At 42.0% G+C, this 19,587-nt stretch overlaps 1 long non-coding RNA gene across 1 annotated transcript; it reads left to right on the plus strand.

Annotated features, from left to right (window-relative positions):
* The first annotated feature begins 2,396 nt into the window (after positions 1–2,396).
* Positions 2,397–4,435, plus strand: LOC142176715 (uncharacterized). Its single transcript, XR_012705459.1, has 2 exons — positions 2,397–3,066; positions 4,152–4,435. It is a non-coding gene; the product is annotated as an uncharacterized LOC142176715 (long non-coding RNA).
* The last annotated feature ends 15,152 nt before the right edge of the window (positions 4,436–19,587 follow it).

Consider the following 19,587-nt stretch of genomic DNA (forward strand, 5'->3'; position numbering starts at 1 on the left):
AATACGTGATTTATCTTAACGCTAGTTGTTAGGAAATAGATGCTAAGTGTGAGTAAAGAAAATAAGAAATGCAAACCAATAGGGTCACAAGGCTGGGCCTCGAGCTGGTCGGAGCAGGGCCTCGAGGTCTAGATGGGCTAATAGTGATTAACGATTGATGATGAATAAATGATAATGAGGGCCTCAAAGATGGCCTTTTGTGGTTAGTGGTGAGCAATACATTAAGAACAATAAATGAACAATGAATGAATAAGCAATAAATGTGTGGAATAATAGTGTAAACAAAGAGTAGGGAAAGTTGTATTGTATTCAATATATTGTGTATTCAAATATTATCCGAGAGAGAGGTTACAAGATGATAAGGGTCCCCTTTATATAGGAGGGGGATCCTTACATAGTACATGTCTTATCATGATGGGGAAGTGCTATTGGTACAGTTGTATAACGGTTCAATGCATATATGTACTATTCTTCGCAGACTCTGTTAGTCCTCATCACGTGCCCTCGGGGGTCTTCTGCCTTTTCATAACGGTCGTTGATTTTCATGCTGCCTCGAGCTGTGTCATAACAAGTCTTCGATATGCCCTGCTGTGGCGAATGCTTCAAGAACGAGCCTTGGGGTGTGCTTTGATCCAATTGAGGTCGAGCCCAAAAATACCATGGAAACCTTAAAATCGGCCTTCCCCGATTTTAACCGCATACAGGAATCCTTTCCGCTACGTTTTCTATAAATTTTCCTAAGTCTTCTCTACCGATCATGAGCACTCTGACTGTCGTAACTCTCTCCCGACTAATTACTACAATTTACTAGACATATTCTCCCGAATTACGCTGCTGACATTAAGTACAGCTCACTCGAATCTCACCCAAGGTTCCGTTATCCCTAATCCCACCTTTAAACCCTCCGTATTGATCCCTCATATACGGTAGGAGTGATGTTGTTCAATAACTACTCAAATATGTACTCTCTCCCGAGTGATACACACTAAATAGGCACAGTCGATTGAGAGCTCTTCAACCAACCACAATAATAACATAGTTCAACAAATACTACGACAAATCTATATTAACATAACAGGAAAATCATCCTCCAATAGGTTCCATCAAAACCCTAAATAAAAAATTAGCTATTCATAATAGTACGCATAACTACAATACTAGAATTCATAACCAATAATGGAAATAGGAAGACGAAATTGAAAAATTCGTAGAAGAATTCTCTGTCTTGCTCCAAGTGTGTTCTTGCCTCCTTAGGTCGAATGCCCGGTCTCCTTAGCCTCCTTAGGTCTAATTTTTGTCAAAAGTATGTCCAAGGTGACAAAATACCATTTTTCCATGTATATATATCAAGTAGGGTCGGGCCCAAACAATTATACCTTCTCCTACATGAAAAAGGACACTTTTCCGGGTCAAGACGTCTGTGACTGCGGATCTGACCGCGGACCTGACCACGGATTTTGCATAGTGTTCTGTCCGTGACCGCGGATTCGACCGTAGACTGTTTGGAATTTGGAAAAATGTAAAACATAAAAGTTGTATCCCTTTGAATTAGCTTTCCAACCATATATTGTGTAGACCAAATGGAGTTCTGAGCGAAAAGTTATGTGCATTTTACTAGACAGTGCGCAATATGCCTACTCAATTCTTCGTTCGTTCTTAACTATCATCCACTGATCCCCGAACACGATCCCTGTTACACCCCGCACTTTAATATTAGGATAAGTCGTAGTAATCCATATGATGTTGAAAGGATTAAGAACCCGAAAGTTTAACAATCTTAATACCATTAGATGTTATGTTAGTGTGGTATTTTCTTTTAAGTAAAGTATTTTAGTAAAAGTTTTATAAGTACAATTTTGGATAGTTACCATTATTACTATTTTCGGATAAGGTAAATTATACTTATAATAAAAGAAAGTTTATGAGATTTTGTTTATTGTAAAGATAAAAATTATTTTCTCACAAGAAAAGAAGATTATATTTTTACCATTTTAAGAATTAAGCGTACGAAAATTGTTACTCTTTATATGAGAATAGGAAAATTAGAAGTTGAGAAAAATATATGATTTTTTAACATGGATGTTTTAAATAATAGTGTATGTATTTATTTTATATGGTACTACATGACCATGATAGTAAGTTATATAAAGCGTGTTAAAAATAAGTAGAATTTTAAGTAATTTAAGATAATTCTTAATTATGCGGGTGATTGGTTAATTACTGGGTAACAGGATATTACTTAATTACCTAATAAGTGGATAAAGATTGAAATTTCTCACCCATCCCACGTGGCAGTCACCCTTTCTTCAAGTGATGACTCTTAATATAGTTAATTTAGATGGCAATGTGTTAATCACATAACGCTTCATTTTACAAGGTTTTCTATATACCAAGAACACTTCAATCAATGTTTGGTCAGTAATGCTACCAATATAATCGGAGAATAATTTACCAACTTTTGGCATCCACTATTCAGATGCAAATGTCTACCATCCAAAACCAAGTCTGTACGCTGATTCCGACAACCTCATGTCTTCATGGGAACTCAAACAAAAAGCGGTTGTGATCTATTAGTATCTTTGAGTCCTGCACTCGTTTTCCATATGCAGAGGAACCATTTCGGTATGATTTTTGTATTTGGGCTACTTTAAAATGGATCATCGGAGATCGCTATCAGGCATCCAGAGTTTGGGTGTGTAACATCTTCAAACTTTGTGATGAGGCCACTGGAATAGCTAGCTAGCTTTCGATTCTTGCGGCCTCTAAGTAGGTTTTTAGTGATGGATCTAAAGAAGTTGACAACGGAGACAAAAGTGAAAATAGTATCATAAAGATATCCTTAAGTTTAGTGAATAGAAACAACAAAAGTACATGAGCAATTCTATCTTTGGAGGAGATATAACGTCAATCTATATTGTAGTAGCAACAACGTGAGTGGTATTCTATGGAAGAACAGTGTAATTTTTCGCAAGAATATCATACGGATTTTTTTTTCTACTTCGATCCGGCGTTACGTATTTTCGCAAAAGACGTGTATTAGAGGGATTATCAAGAGAATCATCTCAGGTATGTTAAGGCTATCCCTCCTTTCTTTTGGCATGATCTATACGATACAAGCGAAACGAGCAAATGCATAAATTCCATAAATTATTCTATTCTAGAAATGCTAGATATATATTCTTATTCTCCCATGTGTCATATTATTCTATCATCCATTCATGGGTCTCAAAAATACGTAATTTGGTAAAGTTTATTTCATGATATTAATCAGAGGCATAATGGTCTTATGACGTACCGAGAGATTTTATTAACGTATTTCACATACATTTCATGCATTTATACATGCATATTGACCCATGACCAGATGGCGTTATATACTGACCATTTCATATATATATATATATATATATATTTGTATGTATGTATGTATGTATGTATGTATGTATATATATTTGTATGTATGTATGTATGTATGTATGTATGTATGTATGTATGTATATGGGATATGAGAAAGGTTATGGCGTTATATATGCACCACCACCTGATCAGCTGATATATGATGATGATGATGATATTGCCCACAGTGGCTGAAATGATATGATGGGATGCCCTCAGAGGCTTGATGATGTTATGTACGTATATATATATATATATGTGTGTGTGTGTGTGTGTGTGTGTATATATATATATATATATATATATATATATATATATATATATATATATATATATATATATATATATTATATACGCATTACCACCTGATCAGCTGGTGATGATTTGCCCACAGTGGCCGAGATGATGTGATGGGATGCCCTCAGAGGTATGATGATGTTACGAACACATGTACCTATGCACGACATGACATTCGTAGGTGCCAAAGAAGAATGAGAAGAAGCCCGAAAAAGAGCAAAAAAGAACATAACCTCCGATACGATAAACAGAATAAAACCAACTCATATGCATAACACTATAAGTATTTAATGATTGACAAAGTCATTCAGACTTACAGGTTGAGTTATTTACTCTATATTTCTTATATGCCTTTAATTCATATTGAATTATGGTTATGTTTCAGTTCTGCCTTACATACTCAGTACATTATTCATACTGACGTCCTTTTGTTGGGGATGTTGCATTCATGCTTGCAGGTATAAATAATCAGTTTGACGAGCCTTAATAGTAGACGAGATTGGCATTCAGCGAAGGATCGGTAAGACTCCACCTCATTCGGAGTGCAGCCGAGTCTATGAGTCATCGTGTCAGAGTTTTGCTACAAACTTATGAGCAGGCTGGTACCCTGTCCCATTTTATGTCAAATAGTCTTAGAGGCTTTGTAGACAGAGGTTTAGTTTGTATAGTATGTCAGAGGCCTTGATAGCCAATATGTATTCATGTTTTAAAAAAAATGATTCAGTGCTACAATGTTTTTCCACTTACAGATGTACATTACGAGTTGTGGTCATGTTGACCCATGATAGTTACACAAAAAGAAAAAAAGTTGCAGAATGGTTCGCTCGGGCCAACGCGACACCGAGTGCCAGCCACGCCTCCCCAGGTTTGGGGCGTGACAGCTTAATTCCTTAGGCTTTTACTCTGACTTCAACACTCCAAATTACTTGAATTCATTCCATAACATCTACATAGCTCAGAATCACTCCTACAAAGCATAAAACACACAATTAGTGCAAAACACTAGCGATTAAAGCACAAACTCAACTGAAGTGCAGTGAATTGGAATGTAATAATCGACTAAAATACGTAATTATAACCTATCATCAGTCATTACATTATGATAGATCATTTAAATGTTCTCTTAAAATTATTATTACTTGAGATAACTAAGGAATAATTAACATAAATCTTATCTTAATTCTTAATTATACTGTACTAACTATGTCTAATCACCCAAAACAAATATTAAATTAGACAAACTAATGTTATACAAGCCAAGAGTTGTGTTAGGGATAAATCTCTAACCAATTTAAAACCAAAACACATATTTCAGAATATACATGTATATCCAATTTCGAAACCAAACATCCGATAATAACACAAATAATTCACTGATTATTTTTAACGTCATTACAATCATTCTCTGATAAGTCATGTAAAATTAGTCAGTAAATCAAATGGATGATTGTATTAGAATACATGTTGTATACGGTCAAAATTAAGGAGCTCGATTTCGAAATCTTAAATAGGGCTATGAGTCCAAGTCCGAGCAACTCAAAGCAGGGGTCGGACCCGGCTGAAAGACACCCATCTCGAGGGAGTAGGTCGGAGGCCTGGCACGGCCTACATCGAGGGCAGTATAATCTCGAATACACTCAAGAAAGACCGGAAATTTCTCAGGGACACGTGGATCAAGGCATAAATCAAAGGATAAGATTTGTACGAAATGGTACAGGTCCGTACTAGGTGGTTATATACCTGTACCAATAGAATTCTTTACCACAATTAGGAATGTACTATATTGGAGTTTTCTCCTCCTATATAAAGGGAACCCCAAATCACTTGTAAAAGACACATTATTCAATGCAATAGAATATTCTACTTTCCTTTTCTTGTTTACCGTGCTCAACAATTATTCTTCAGCTTTATTGTTTTTACTTTATTATTCAAACTTCATTGCTCTTAGCTGACCTCGAGGCCCCCAAGGAAGTCGAGCTCGAGGTCCTTATTGTTCAAGCAACACTGGTTTGGTTCATCAATTCCTCTTACTTAAACTTAATATTACTTGTATATCCACTAGTATTGGAATAAATCACATATCTTTAAAACCACAAATCACATTTAATTGTTACTCTCATTTTTTGAGGTAAACCGTCTGGCGCCCACCGTGGGGCTAAATATAATAGTGATTATTTTAGTGCTAGTTTTCTGATAACACACGTTATTCTTCACACTTTTTCTTGTCAAAGATTCTTTGATTTCAGGCATAAACATATCTAGCACACAGAATGCACCTATTCACGAGGATGAAGGTCTTGGAGAAAATAGGGCATAGGGGTCGGTGTACCACCTATAAACCCTGAGGGAGTGCCAAATATGGAGTCAGTTGATATCAGTTCGCATAACGCTCTAAACACAGACGCAGGCACAGACCCCATAAGGAATGCACACAGGGAAGCCCGGTCTAACGGCCAAAAAACACGAGGAATTGAAGAGGGAGGAGTCAGCCTCCAGGTGATATTCAAAATATTGCAAGCTCAGCAAGTCACCATCGCTCAACTTCAGAGTCAGAATAGAACTCCAAACATAGCTGAACCAGTGAACACGCGGCGTGTTAAACTAGCGTTAGAGAGGCCCGATGAAAGTGGCTCGGGGACTGACCCCACAATTATCAAAATGCTTGAAGAGCTCGCCAAAAGTATTGAGACCGTAGAAAAGAAGATTGAAGAAAATAACAAAAAGGTGGAGACATATAATTCAAGGGTCGATAAAATACAGGGAGCACCTCCAATTTTGAAAGGACTGGACTCGAAGAAGTTCGTGTAAAAACTATTCCCCCAGAGTGCGGCTCCGAAGCCTATCCCAAAGAAGTTTCGGATGCCAGATATCCCGAAATACAATGGATCCACTGATCCCAACGATCACATCACTACATACACTTGTGGCATAAAAGGGAATGATTGGGAAGACGACGAGATTGAATATGTGCGGCTAAAGGTGTCATGATTTGGTACCATAACCTACCCCCGAACTCTATCGATTCGTTTGTCATGTTGGCAAACTCATTTGTGAAGGCACATGCCAGTTCTATAAAAGTTGCAACAAGGAAGTCCGATGTATTCAAAATAAAGCAAAGGGAGAACGAGATGCTGAGGGAGTTTGTATCCCGTTTTCAATTAGAACGAATGGAGTTACCACCAATCTCAGTGTCACGACCCCAGTTTGCCCTCCATGATTTGTCGTGACGGCACCTAGTCTCTACGACTAGGTAAGCCTAACAAATGCGAAACATAAACGAAACTTGGAAAGAAATAATCAAAAACCAAAATAACTGAATAGGAACAATAGTTATAATACCGCTTGGCATATACAACACAACATTCTCAAGGCCAAGTACACTATCCCAAAACCCAGGAACTCACGGAAACACAAGCCTTTGGAATATCTAACAGTCTAACTGCAGAATATCTAATAAGAAAGAAAATACAGAAGGGCAATGTTAAACAGCTAGAATAGAAAGGGACTTCTCGATTTGCGGACGCGGCAGATGTACCTCGAAATCTCTAGAGCAGTCGCTTCCCTCAAAGATGGTAGGCCTGAGTAGCGGTACCTTGATCTGTACATGAAAAACATGCGCAGAAGGGGCATGAGTACACCATAGCGGTACTCAGTAAGTGTCAATCCTAACCTCGGTTGGGTAGTGACGAGGAAGATCAGGGCCCTAATGAGGTTAAATAAAATATAAAGACCAACAGTATAGAACAGAATAGTATAAATAAGTACGGCAATAAAATAACACAGGATGTACAGGACAACAATAACTATACGGAAACAAGGTAAACATGGAAAGGAAATACAGCTCAACACCAATAATAACAATTGGGGATCTCTCAGGATACCGTCCTGTAGTCCCATCTGTACATATCCAGTGGATCTCCCGGGATCCCATCCCGTAGTCTAACTCATAGTGCGTGGGGATCTATCGGAATCCTGTTCCGTAGTCCCAAATGTAAATACCCAGTACTGGGGGAATCTACCGATTGCATTCCCGTAGTTCCATATAACTGTGTAGGGGGATTTGCCGGGAATCTAAACCGTACTCCTAAAGTAAATGTGCAGGGGGATCTACCAGGAATCTAACGCGTAGTTCCAAAATAAACAGACAAGGAGGAGCTACCGGAATCCCACATCCGTAGTCCCAAAATAAATACACAGCAGCAGCAGCAGCAGCAGCAGGAAGATATACAAAAATGGCAAAATTCCATATTAAGGCAATAACTGGTCTAGCCTAGCATGCTGCACAGAATTCAAGTAAGGAAGGTTGAGCAAATAAGTCAATTAAGTCACTTAGACATGCTTTCCTAAGCTAACAACAGGCTTAATAGTGCAAGTAATAAAAACAGGAAGGGAAACATACTAGTGATTACTTAATGAAAATCGGATTTCCAATAATTAGCACAAGTACGCATTCATCACCTCATGTACAAGGCATTTCAATTACCAAATATACCAAATCCTAAGGGGAAGGTCCCCCACACAAGGTTAGACAAGCCACTTACCTCGAACCGACTCAAAATCAATCTGACACCACGTCTTTGCCACGAGTACTCAACTCCAAATGGCTCAAATCTATTCAATTCATTTGCATAATGTAAATAACACTTCAACTAACTGATTCTACAATTAAATTCTAAGCTAATACGCGAAATTATATAAAATGACCAAAATGCCCCTCGGGCCCACATCTCGGAATCAGGTAAAATTTATATTTTCAGAAACCTCGTACTCTCACGAGTCTATACATAACAAGAACACTAAAATCATAGTCCAAATAACCCCTCAAATCCTCATTTAAAGGTCTCTTAAACTCAAGCCCTAATTACCCATTTTTTCCCAAATTGCACACCTCTAAATAGGTCTTTAATCACACAAAAATGTGTTATGAAGTCAAAAATGTTACTTTCAAGTGATTCCCCTTGAATCCCTCTTCAACTCTCTTCAAAAAGCTTCAAAATCGCCTAAAAATGGAGGAACCTAGGCTAAAATTCGCAAAATAAACCTTCTAAAACATTCTGCCCAGGCATTTCATTGCTTCTTCGCGTATGCGGTCAAAGCCTCGCGTTCGCGAAGCACAAAAATGACATTGACCAAAAGTTCTCTTACGTGAACGCGACAAGGCCCTCGCAAACGCAATGCTTTACCCGTCTAACCTTCACGAACGCATTCCTCTCATCGCGAACGCGATGAGTAAATTCTACTGGGCCAAATTTCCTCCTTCGCGAACACAAAGCCCAGTCGCGAACACGGTTCACAAGTATCTAGCCTTGCGCAAACGCGAATATCCCATCGCGAACGCGAAGCCTTAATATTTGCCTTCCTCAAATGACTCTTCGCGAACGCGAAGGGTAAAATTCCTCTGCAATAGCTGAACAAAATCTGCAACTTTTTAATAACTTAAAATGATCTGTTGAGCATCCGAAACACACCCGAGGCCTCCGAGACCTCAACCAAAGGCACCAACATATCCTAAAACCTTATTTAAACTTGTACGAATCTTCAAAATACCTTAAACAACATCAATTCAACCAAAACACATCGGATTCAAGCCTAAGTCTTCCAAAATCTTCCGAATCACGCTTTTGATCAAAAACCCAACCAAACCACCTCCGAATGACCTGAAATTTTGCACATACATCTCGAATGATATAACGGAACTACTGCAACTCTCGGAATTCCATTCCGACCCTCGGATCAAAATCTCACTGTCGAACAGAAAACTTCAAAAATTCAACTTTCGGCATTTCAAGCCTAAATTAGCTACAGACCTCCAAAACACAATCCGAACACTCCCCTAAGCCCGAAATCACCTAACGGAGCTAACGGAACTATCGTATTTCTATTTCGAGGCCGTCTTCATACTATTCCGACTACGGTCAACTTTCCAACACTTAAGCTCTTATTTAGGGACTAAGTGTCCCAAAACTCTCCGAAACTTAAAACCGAACATCCTGGCAAATCAAAATAGCAGAAATAAACTTGGGGAAAGCAATTGATAGGGGATGGGGGCATTAATTCTTAAGATGACCGGCCAGGTCGTCACATCCTCCTAAACTTAAACATTCGTTCGTCCTCGAACGAGCATAGAGACATACCTGAAGTAGTGAAAAGATGAAGGTAAAGACTACGCATATCCTGCTTAGTCTCCCAGGTCACCTCCTTGACTGGCTGGCCCCACCACTGAACCTTTACTGATGCAATGTTCTTTGACCTCAGCTTTCTAACCTGCCTATCCAATATTGCAATTGGCTCCTCAACATAAGATAGATCATTGTCCAACTGGACTGAACTGAAATCCAACATGTGCGACGGATCACTGTGATACCTCCGGAGCATCGAAAAATGGAATACCGGATGAACTCTAGCCATGCTGGGAGATAAGGCAAGCTCATAAGCAACCTCCCCAACACGCCTCAATATCTCAAAAAGGACATTAAACCTCGGACTCAACTTTCCTTTCTTCCCAAATCTCATAACGCCCTTCATAGGGGAAACCCGAAGTAGAACCCGCTCTCCAACCATATAGGAAACATCACAAACCTTCCGGTCCGCGTAACTCTTCTATCTGGACTGAGCTGTACGGAGTCTATCCTGAATCACCTTAACCTTCTCCAAAGCATCCTGAACTAAGTCTGTGCCCAATAGCCTAGTCTCGCCTGGCTCAAACCAACCCATCGGAGATCTACACCGCCTCCCATATAAAGCCTTATACGGTGCCATCTGAATGCTGGACTGATAACTGTTGTTGTAAGCAAACTCTGTCAATGGCAAGATCCCATGACCCTCAAAACTCGATCACACACTCACGGAGCATATCCTCAAGAATCTGAATAGTGCGCTCGGACTGTCCGTCCGTCTGAGGGTGAAATGTTGTACTCAACTCCACCCAAGTACCCAATTCATGTTGAACGACTCTCCAGAATAGTGATGTGAACTGAGTACCTCTATCTAAAATGATGGACACTGGAATACCATGCAGACGAACAATCTCCCAGATATAAATCTCTGCCAACCACTCTGAAGAATAAGTAGTACACACAAGAATTAAATGAGCGGACTTGGTCAGCCGATCCGCAATCACCCAAATAGCATCAAACTTCTTCAAAGTCCGTGGGAGCCCAACTACAAAGTCCATGGTGATCCGCTCCCACTTCCACTCCGGTATTTCAATCTGCTGAAGCAACCCACCTGGTCTCTGGTGCTCATACTTCACCTGTTGACAGATGAGGCACCGAGCTACGAATCCAACTATATCTTTCTTCATCCGCCTCCACTAATAGTGCTGCGTCAAATCCTGGTACATCTTTGCGGCACCCGTATAGATGGAATACCGCAAACTGTGGGCCTCCTCTAGAATCAACTCTCGCAGCCCATCAACATTGGGTACACAAATCCGACCCTGCATCCTCAATACTCCACCATCACCGATAGTCACATCTCTGGTATCATCGTGTTGAACCTTGTCCTTGAGGACAAGCAAATGGGGGTCATCATACTGCCGCTCCCTGATACGGTCAAATAAGGAAGACCGAGAAACCACGCAAGCTAGAACGCGGCTGGGCTCCAAAAGATCCAATCTCACAAACTGGCTGGCTAAAGCCTGAATATCCATCGCCATAGGCCTCTTCGATACTGGTAAATAAGCCAAACTCTCCGCCTGGCGAATCAGAGCATAGGCCACCATATTGGCCTTGCCCGGGTGATACATAATAGTGATATCATAGTCCTTCAGCAACTCTAACCACCTCTTCTAGCGCAAATTTAAATCCTTTGGTTTGAACAAGTGTTGCAAGCTCCGATGGTCAGTATAAATCTCACAAGGCACACCATATAAGTAATGGCGCCAAATCTTCAGGGCGTGAACGATGGCAGCTAACTCAAGGTCGTGAACAGGGTAGTTCTTCTCATGTATCTTCAACTGTCTGGACGTGTAGGCAATCACCCTACCGTCCTGCATCAACACCGCTCCGAGGCCAACCCTCGAGGCATCACAATAGACTGTATAAGACCCCGAGCATGTATGCAATATCAAAATTGGGGTTGTGGTCAAAGCTGTCTTGAGTTTCTGAAAGCTCGCCTCACACTCCTTTGTCCACTAGAACGGAGCACCCTTCTAGGTCAACCTGGTCATAGGGGCCTCAATCAATGAAAACCCCTCCACAAAACGACGGTAGTAGCCCGCCAAACCAAGGAAACTGCGGATCTCGATAGCCGAGGATGGTCTGGGCTAACTCTACACGACCTCGATCTTCTTCGGATCCACCTGAATACCCTCACTCGATACCACGTGGCCTAAGAATGCCACTGAATCCAACCAAAACTCACATTTTGAGAACTTAGCATATAACTTTTTCTCTCTCAAAGTCTAAAGCACAGTCCTCAGGTGTTGCTCATGATCGTCCCGACTCCGGGAATACACCAGAATATCATTAATAAAGACAATGACGAACAAGCCAAGATACGGCCGGAACACACTATGCGTCAAATGCATAAAGGCTGCAGGGGCATTGGTCAGCCCAAATGACATAACAAGGAAGTCGTAATGACCATACCGAGTCCTAAAAGCAGTCTTCGGGATATCTAGCTCCTGAATTTTCAACTGATGGTAACCTGAGCGCATGTCAATCTTAGAAAATACACGTGCGCCCTGAAGCTGGTCAAATAGATCATCAATATGAGGCAAATGATAACGGTTCTTCACTGTAACCTTGTTTAACTAGCGATAATCAATACACATATGCATAGAACCATCCTTTTTCTTCACAAACAAGATAGGAACACCCCATGGTGATACACTGGGCCGAATAAAACCCTTATCAAGCAATTCCTTTAATTGATCCTTCAACTCAGAAGGAGCCATACGATACGGAGGAACAAAAATAGGTTGAGTGCCCGGCAACAGATCAATGCCAAAATCAATATCTCTATCAGGCGGCATGCTTAGAAGATCAACTGGGAACACATCGGGAAAATCCTGTACTACTGGGACCGAATCAACTGAGGGTATCAATACTGACATCGCTCACATACGCTAAATACGCGTCACACCCCTTCTCAACCATACGCTGAGCCTTAAGGAAAGAAATAACTCTACTGGGAGTGTGATCTAAAGTACCCTCCACTCAACACACGGTACACCTAGCATAGCCAGTATCATGGTTTTGGCGTGACAATCAAGAATAGCATAATGGAGCGATAACCAGTCCATGCCCAAGATAATATCAAAATCAACCATGCTAAGCAACAATAGATCGGCTATGGTCTCAAAACCACTAAGAGCAACCAGACACGACTGATAAACGCGGTCCACAACAAGATAATCTCCCACAAGAGTAGAAACATAAACAGGGGAACTCAAAGAATCCCGAGATACACCTAAATGCGGAGAAAAAAATGAGAAGATACATAAGAGTAAGTAGAGCCTGGATCGAATAGAACTGATGAATCTTTGTGGCAAACCAATATAATACCTGTGATGATAGAATCAGAGGCAACAACCTCGGTACGGGCAGTAAGGGCATAGTATCTGGCCTGACCTCCCCCTCTATGGCGACCTCTACCTCCCCGATTTCTACCTCTAGCTGGCTGAGCAGGTGGGGTAGCAACTGGAGCTGTAATCATAGCCTGAGAACTCTACGGGGCACACTGTGGCTGAGAAGTCTATGGAGGTGCACCCCTCCCAAGTCTGAGGCAATCCCTCGCCATATGACATGTGTCACCACACTCAAAACAAGCTTTGGGAGGATGTGGTGGCTGTGACTGGCTAGGGCCAGGTCTACTGGACTGACCTCTAAAAGCACCCCATGCAAGAGGTGAGCTAGATACCGGTGGTGCATAATAAGGCTCCTAAGGCCTAGGAGGAGCTGGAGCACTACTGGCTGCTGGAAGAGCTGAATGAACAGGGAAACTCATATAACCCCTACCATGACGTCCTGTAGCTGGGGCACAGGCACCAGAGAAGTGGCTTGACTCTCGAGACCTCTTGGCCACCCTCTTCTCTCTCTCCCTAGCATGAATACCCTCAATCCTCTTAGCAATGCTCACCACCTGATAATAAGAAATATCCATCTCCAACTCACAAGCCATGTTAGATCTGATGCTGGGAATAAGGCCCTCAATAAACCGACGAACCTCTCGCGGACAGTAAAAACCAAGGTTGGTGCATGTCTAGCCACACTGGTATAATGGATTGCATACTCTAAGACAGTCATAGCATCCTAGCGTAAATGTTTAAACTCTGCGCGCCACGCGTTCCTAAGGCTCTGAGGAACATGCTCCCTTAGGAACAGATCTGAAAACTGAGTCCAAGTCAGTGAAGCAGCCTCATCTGGACTATCTAACTCATAGGTGCTCCACCACTCATAGGCGGCCCCTCGAAGCTGGAAAGTGTTGAAGGAAACTCTGCTCGATCCTGATATACCTGTGGTACGAAGAATGTGGTAACACTCATCTAGAAATCCTAGAGCATCGTCTAATGCTAGACCACTAAATACAGGGGGCTTGTACTTCTTGAACCTCTCAAGCCTCAACTGCTCATCCTCGGAAGCCACTGCCCTGTCCTCGGGCTGAACCGGCACTACAGGCGGCACAAGAATAATCTCAGAGACCTGCTCAACATGCACTCGCTGCTCAGGAGTGTGGGCAGTGGGAGTCTGTGCTCCTCCCCCGGCCTGAGACGTAGTTGTAGCAAGGGGAAGCAACCCTGCTTGAGCCAAAGTGGTGTACATGCTCATGAACTGTGCTAAAGTCTCCGGAAGAGTTGGAGTAGTAATAGCAGTAGGCGTGTCAGGTGCCTGGACTCCGGCTGGATCCGCTAGTGGTACCTTAGCGACAGCTCGCACAGGTGCTCTAGCTACACCACATGTGCGTCATCGGCCTCTACCCTGGCCCCGGCCTCTGACGGCTGTAGTAGGGGCGCGGGTGCCTGATCATTTCGAGTAGCACGTGTCCTCACCATCTGTGAGAGAATAGAAGACAGAAGTTTAGAATTGTGATGTCAAAAATATCGCACGACAAGGAAATCAAATGAAGAGGAATTGTTTTCCTAATAGTTACATAGCCTTCTGTAGATAAGTACAGACGTCTTCGTACCGATCAGTGAGACTCTAATAAAACGGCTTGTGATCCATGACTCCTATGAACCTAGAGCTCTGATACCAACTTGTCACGACCCCAGTTCGCCCTCCATGAACTGTCGTGACAGCACCTAGTCTCTACGACTAGGTAAACCTAACAAATGCGGAACATAAACGAAACTTGCGGAAGAAATAATCAAAAACCAAAATAACTGAATGGGAACAATAGTTATAATACTGCTCGGCATATACAACACAACATTCTCAAGGCCAAGTACACTATCCCAAAACCCGGGAACTCACGGAAACACAAGCCTTTGGAATATCTAACAGTCTAACTCCAGAATATCTAACAAGAAAGAAAATACAGAAGGGCAATGTTTAACAGCTAGAATAGAAAGGGACTTCTCGATCTACAGACGTGGCAGATGTACCTCGAAGTCTCTAGAGCAGTCGCCTCCCTCAAGGATGGTAGGCCTGAGTAGTGGTACCTAGATCTGCACATGAAAAACATGCGCAGAAGGGGCATGAGTACACCACAACGGTACTTAGTAAGTGCCAAGCCTAACCTCGATTGGGTAGTGACGAGGAAGGTCAAGGCCCTAATGAGGTTAAATAAAATATAAAGATCAACAGTATAAAACAAAATAGTATAAATAAGTACGGCAATAAAATAACACAGGATGTACAGGACAGCAATAACTATACAGAAACAAGGTAAACATGGAAAGGAAATACAGCTCAGCACCAATAATAACAATCGGGGATCTCCCAGGATACCGTCCTGTAGTCCCATCTGTAAATATCCAGTGGATCTCTCAGGATCTCATCCCGTAGTCTAACTCATAGTGCGCGGGGATCTACCGGAATCCCGTTCCGTAGTCCCAAATGTAAATACCCATTACTGGGGGAATCTACCGGGTGCATTCCCGTAGTTCTATATAACTGTGCAGGGGGATCTACCAGAAATCTAACCCATAGTCCTAAAGTAAATGTGCAGGGGGATCTACCGGGAATCTAACTCGTAGTCCCAAAGTAAACAGACAAGGAGGAGCTACCGGAATCCCACATCCGTAGTCCCAAAATAAATACACAACAGCAGCAGCAGCAGCAGCAGGAAGATATACAAAAATGGCAAAATTCCATATTAAGGCAATAACTGGTCTAGCCTAGCATGCTGCACAGAATTCAAGTAAGGCAGGTTGAGCAAATAAGTCAATTAAGTCACTTAGACATGCTTTCCTAAGCTAACAACAGGCTTAATAGTGCAAGTAATAAAAACAGGAAGGGAAACATACTAGTGATTACTTAATGAAAATCGGATTTCCAATAATTAGCACAAGTACGCATTCATCACCTCATGTACAAGGCATTTCAATTACCAAATATACCAAATCCTAAGGGGAAGGTCCCCCACACAAGGTTAGACAAGCCACTTACCTCGAACCGACTCAAAATCAATCCGACACCACGTCTTTGCCACGAGTACTCAACTCCAAATGGCTCAAATCTATTCAATTCATTTGCATAATGTAAATAACACTTCAACTAACTGATTCTACAATTAAATTCTAAGCTAATACGCGAAATTGTATAAAATGACCAAAATGCCCCTCGGGCCCACATCTCGGAATCAGGTAAAATTTATATTTTCAGAAACCTCGTACTCTCACGAGTCTATACATAACAAGAACACTAAAATCAGAGTCCAAATAACCCCTCAAATCCTCATTTAAAGGTCTCTTAAACTCAAGCCCTAATTACCCATTTTTTCCCAAATTGCACACCTCTAAATAGGTCTTTAATCACACAAAAATGAGTTATGAAGTCAAAAATGTTACTTTCAAGTGATTCCCCTTGAATCCCTCTTCAACTCTCTTCAAAAAGCTTCAAAATCGCCTAACAATGGAGGAACCTAGGCTAAAATTCGCAAAATAAACCTTCTAAAACATTCTGCCCAGGCATTTCATTGCTTCTTCGCGTATGCGGTCAAAGCCTCGCGTTCGCGAAGCACAAAAATGACATTGACCAAAAGTTCTCTTACGTGAACGCGACAAGGCCCTCGCAAACGCAATGCTTTACCCGTCTAACCTTCACGAACGCATTCCTCTCATCGCGAACGCGATGAGTAAATTCTACTGGGCCAAATTTCCTCCTTCGCGAACACAAAGCCCAGTCGCGAACACGGTTCACAAGTATCTAGCCCTGCGCAAACGCGAATATCCCATCGTGAACGCGAAGCCTTAATATTTGCCTTCCTCAAATGACTCTTCGCGAACGCGGAGGGTAAAATGACTCTTCGCGAACGCGAGCGCGAGGTTCCACTCGCGAACGCGAAGGGTACAATTCCTCTGCAATAGCTAAACAAAATCTACAACTTTCTAATAACTTAAAATGATCTGTTGAGCATCCGAAACACACCCGAGGCCCCCAGGACCTCAACCAAAGGCACCAACATATCCTAAAATCTTATTCAAACTTGTACAAATCTTCAAAACACCTCATACAACATCAATTCAACCAAAACACATTGGATTCAAGCCTAAGTCTTCCAAAATCTTTCGAATCACGCTTTTGATCAAAAACCCAACCAAACCACCTCCAATGACCTGAAATTTTGCACACACATCCCAAATGACATAACGGAACTACTGCAACTCTCGGAATTCCATTCCGACCCTCGGATCAAAATCTCACTATCGAACCGGAAACTTCAAAAATTCAACTTTCGGCATTTCAAGACTAAATTAGCTATGGACCTCCAAAACACAATCCGAACACGCCCCTAAGCCTGAAATCACCTAACGAAGCTAACGGAACCATCGGATTTCCATTCTGAGGCCGTCTTTACACTATTCCGACTACTTTCATTTTTCCAACTCTTAACCTCTCATTTAGCAACTAAGTGTCCCAAAACTCTCCGAAACTTAAAACCAAACATCCTGGCAAATCAAAATAGCAGAAATAAACTTGGGGAAAGCAATTAATAGGGGATCAAGGCATTAATTCTTAAGACGACCGGTCGGGTCGTCACACTCTGATGACTGGGTCGTACAAGCCTTCGCTCAGGGGCTAAATGAACAGTTTGATAGCTTCGAAACAGCTGAAATAGAACTTAGTTGAGTATCCCACTGTGACTTGGGCGGATGTGCATAAGAGGTAAAAATCAAAAATTAGGGTCGAGGATGACCAGTTGGGAGCCCCCTCGGGCTCAGTTTATCCAAACAGGTTACTAGTAAGGGAGTCAGGAAATGCAGGCAAGGGGGTCAAGATCGAATAATGAAAGATATCAGCCATACGACAAGGATTGAAGGAACATTTCAAGGTGTAACATACCTCAAAATGATCGAAAAATGGATCGAGGTCAATGTTCCCGGGGACTCATGAGCAAAACCGAGTTTGATAAGCACTTGGGATCGGCAGAGGCACCCCGATTATCGGAATACAAGTTCAGCGTTGATGCCTTGGGGATCGTCTTAGCCAATGGCAAAATTAGAGAAACTAGATGGCCCAAGCCCATACAGACCGATCCTTCTCATAAGAACCTCAACTTGATGTGCAAATATCAAGGTACTCATGGGCACATGACCGAAAATTACAAGCAGCTTAGAGAAGAGGTAGCCTGGTTGTTCAACTAAGGTCATCTTCGTGAATTTCTCAGCAATCGGGCCAAGAACCATTTCCAAGAAAGAGATACAAACAGGAACAATGAACCGGAAGAGCCTCAGCATGTCATTCACATGATCATCGATGGAGTTGATATCCCACAAGGACCTATATTCAAACGTACCAAAGTTTCCATCACAAGGTAGAAACGGACTCGGGACTACGTTTCCGAGGACACGCTCACATTCAACGAGGAAGACATCGAGACCTTATATCAGACTCACAATGATGCACTGGTAATTTCTATCCTTTTAAATAAAATTCAAGTTAAACGTGTTCTCGTGGATCCAGGTAGCTCAGCAAATATAATCAGATCAAGGGTCGTGGAGCTGCTCGGGCTACTTGACCAAATCATACCTGCCTCTCGAGTCTTGAATGGATTCAAGATGGCAAGCAAAACGACGAAAGGGGAAATCATCCTCCCAGTCAACGTGGTCGAAACCATACAAGACACCAAGTTTCATGTCATCGAAGGAGATATGAGGTATAATGCTTTACTTGGGAGGTCGTAAATCCATAGCATGAGGGCAGTTCCATCTACCCTTCATCAAATGATGAAGTTCCCAACAAAAGATGGCGTTAAAACAATATATGGAGAATAGAATGCAGCTAAGGAGATGTTTGCAGTATACGACCCGGCACCGGTATCGACACCATCTACATCAGAGAAGTCAAAGGACAAACAGGTCGCCAAATAGCAATCACAGCCCATGCCCTCGGTTGAGCCCGAGGGACAGGTGATCGAAGAAGAAGATTTCCTCGCCCCCCTGAGCCTTCGTTTCCCCCGAGGAATTGGACGCAACAAAGTCCATGATCAAAGAACTTGAGCAGGCTATATTGATCGAGCATCTTCCAGAACGAAAGGTATACTTGGGGACAGGGTTAACCCCCGAACCTAGGAAAAAATTCATTCAATTTCTTATCGATAACATTGGCTGCTTTGCCTGGTCCCACTTAGACATGACAGGGATCCCACCGGAGATAACTACCTATTGGCTAAGTGTCAATCCCAGATTTAAGCCGGTGAAGCAAAAGAGGAGACCTCGGTCCGAGGTAAAGCATACATTCATCAAAGAAGAGGTATCAAAACTTCTTAGGGAAGTAAAATATCCCG

The sequence above is a fragment of the Nicotiana tabacum genome, chromosome 22 (assembly GCF_000715075.1).
Source record: "Nicotiana tabacum cultivar K326 chromosome 22, ASM71507v2, whole genome shotgun sequence".
In the NCBI taxonomy this organism is placed as follows: Eukaryota; Viridiplantae; Streptophyta; class Magnoliopsida; order Solanales; family Solanaceae; genus Nicotiana; species Nicotiana tabacum.